At 46.9% G+C, this 2872-nt stretch overlaps 1 pseudogene; it reads left to right on the top strand.

Annotated features, from left to right (window-relative positions):
- The first annotated feature begins 1124 nt into the window (after positions 1–1124).
- On the top strand, positions 1125–1622 carry LOC146637979 (twist-related protein 2-like; annotated as a pseudogene).
- Positions 1623–2872: the final 1250 nt, after the last annotated feature.

The following is a 2872-nucleotide window of genomic DNA, read 5'->3' as shown; positions in this document are numbered from 1 at the left end:
TGGGGTGCCCCCGGCCTCTCGGCATGGGGCTTGGTCACTCAGGCACAGCGGGCTGCTGGCGGAGCTCACAGGCACGTCACTGCAACCCCCCCTGGCTTCTGCTCTGCGGCTGCTGAGTGAGCCCTCATCTGGGACTCTCCTCAGCTCTTTCTGGGACAGTGGCGCGGCTGCCCCTCTGTTGGTCTTCCTTGGTCTCTTGTGTTCTGGGGGCCTCTGGATGTCTGGAGTTTTGATCTCCTCCATACCTGCTTCATGCCCTGGAGGACGGGGCTGTGGCCCCCCCACACCCTCTAGCAGATCATTACATGAAGGAACCTTTTAAATACAAGCGTGTCCATGCTTACAGGTGTACACACGGGTGCTCACACACTACACCCTTTTTGGCTCCTACCTCAAAGCACACTGTGCGCTGTCGATCTTACGTGCTGCAAAATAATGTTTAATATTTAGTATTTACTGTTATATTCCCATATATCATCGTGATGTTGTTTATTATGTTGCCCTTTTTTTTTCTTCTGCTTGTTTTCTCTTTTTTCTTTCTCAACAGGTGATCCAGGTGATTGATATATGCATTTTTTGTCTGCTTATTTTGGGGGTTTTTTTGCCCTTTTTCCCCATCCCTCTTTTCCGCTGTTTTCCTCTTTCTTTCTCCCCTTTCTTTTCCCCAGTCAAGTCTGTCCTGTAAGTGAAAATAAAATAAACAATAAAAGGTGACTCAAATAGACCAATACGGCAAGGCTGGGATGGTCCATTTGGTAAATCCGTTGGGCACCTTTCTTTGCCTTTAGACAATAATTCTGATGGCAAAAAAGCCAAACGGGACAGGCAAAGAAGAAGAAGAAAGAAACCACGTAAGAATACAAAACAGTGCTTGTATCAATGGGTGAATGAGCCAAGTTGTATAAAGCTCTTTCAGAATCAGAATCAGAAAGACTTTATTTATCCCCAAGGGGCAATTAACATACAACAGAGCAGCATAAAGACTTGTCTTTCCCGTAACCCATTTATGGATTCGTTGGTGCCTTCAAAGCCTGGTAGAGCCACAGGTGAACTAACTCTTTGACTCCATGAGAGGGAAATAATTTTGGGGGGACACTTTCTGGCCGCCATCGACCCAGGTGGAGATGTCTGAGGAAAATCTGGGGGAAGAATCGGGCAGCTCCCCAGTCTCTCCTGTGGACAGCCTGAGCAAAAGCGAGGGGGAGTTGGACAGACAGCCGAAGAAATGTGGGAGGAAGAGGAGACCGAGCAGGAAAAATGGGGAGGACTCAGATAGCCCGACCCCTGGGAAAAGAGGGAAGAAGTCCAGCAGCTGCAGCCCCCAGTCTTTCGAGGAGCTCCAATTGCAGCGGGTCATGGCCAACGTCCCGGAGCGACAGAGGACCCAGTCTCTGAACGAGGCTTTCGCGGCTCTGCGGAAAATTATCCCCACTTTACCTTCGGACAAACTCAGCAAAATACAGACCCTAAAACTTGCAGCCATATACATCGACTTCCTCTGTTAGGTGCTGCAGAGTGACGAGGTGGACTCCAAAATGTCAAGCTGCAGTTATGTGGCTCACGAGAGCCACGCTTGGTCCATTTCCATGTCCAGAAATCATGCCCAAAATGGTGACTGCTGAATCTACTACTCACATTCTGAAACGGGACAATCTGGAGTCCAATGCTGGATACATGGGATCGCCTAATGACATCAGAAGTTTTGTGCAGAGGCCCGAAAGTGTCATATGCTGTTGGAGTGTCTGGTCGGGCATGGTCCAGGTTCCTGTCATCCGTCCTTTGGGGTGGAGTTGGCCAGCTCATCACCTGTTTTCAATCTCCGGGGCTCCACCTAGAGGGTTTTTAAGCCAGCACTGCCTGCCACTCCTCGCCAGTTCGTCCTGCTACCATCTGTGGTAAACTTGGCCTCCTCTGTGCTCAGACTCTGTATACCTGGATCATGGTTTAATGTGTTTTCTGTCTCCTGCATTCTTCAGATTCATCACCCGTCGCACTCACCAGTAGTGCTGGTTCCGTCTCCATCCTGTTTTTCCGTCTGCTCGGAACCCAAGGACCACATACACAACTTCTCCTCAGCCTGCCCTTCAGTCCATACTCTCCACCTCCTTGGAATCTGGACCGGACTCTCCACACTCTCGATCCTCTCTGGAATGCTCCCATGGCAGCCTTTTCCCCGCTTAATAACCAGGGTCTCCAAAAAGTTCCCGTTCGAGTTCTCCCTGTGCTCTACACCTGTTTCCCCGCCCACGGATTTCCCTTAGTTTCTGCGAATGGTTTCTGTTAAACCCAGTTCTGTTCACGTTTTTGTTCCTTCTAATAAATTATACATAGTTCGAGCAATTGAGTCTGCTTTTGAGTCCACCGCATCCTTGTCTGTGACAGAAAGGGACTCACAGCCATGTATGTTAGCTCCATACACCCCAATTCTGGTGTGTTTTCGTGCTGACGAATGTTTAAAATATCGCCTTTTTTAAATGCATGCCTTTGGGCTTTATTTCTGTGGAGGTCAACGTGCATTATTGAAGTCTCCGTTTTTTTGTTTTTTATTTTTCTCGTTTTTGTGTGTGTGCGAGAGAGAGGGAGACTGTCAACTGGTGGTGTGGCTCACATTACAGGCTGACTTTGTGGATCTAACCTGTGCAAAAAAAATATTTTTCAGAATGCATTTATTTATTTATTGATGAAACGTGTTGGAGAATAGATCCTGTGTCTGAAATAGATACGTTCCTATTTTTTATTATCGTTTTTTCAGTTTTGTAAATGTTTGTATATAACTTTTTTTTGGATTAAAGAAAGACGATGAAAAAAAAAAGTTATAATAAGTTGCATATATCGGACACCCAGTTCAAGTATTGACACTTTTAATGAATGG

Source organism: Diplotaxodon limnothrissa, linkage group LG2 (genome assembly GCF_057381915.1).
Source record: "Diplotaxodon limnothrissa isolate DT_005_m linkage group LG2, D_limnothrissa_male_GT1.1, whole genome shotgun sequence".
Taxonomy (NCBI): Eukaryota; Metazoa; Chordata; class Actinopteri; order Cichliformes; family Cichlidae; genus Diplotaxodon; species Diplotaxodon limnothrissa.
Note: the sequence above shows the minus strand (reverse complement) of the source record. Positions and strands in the feature narration are given on the sequence as shown.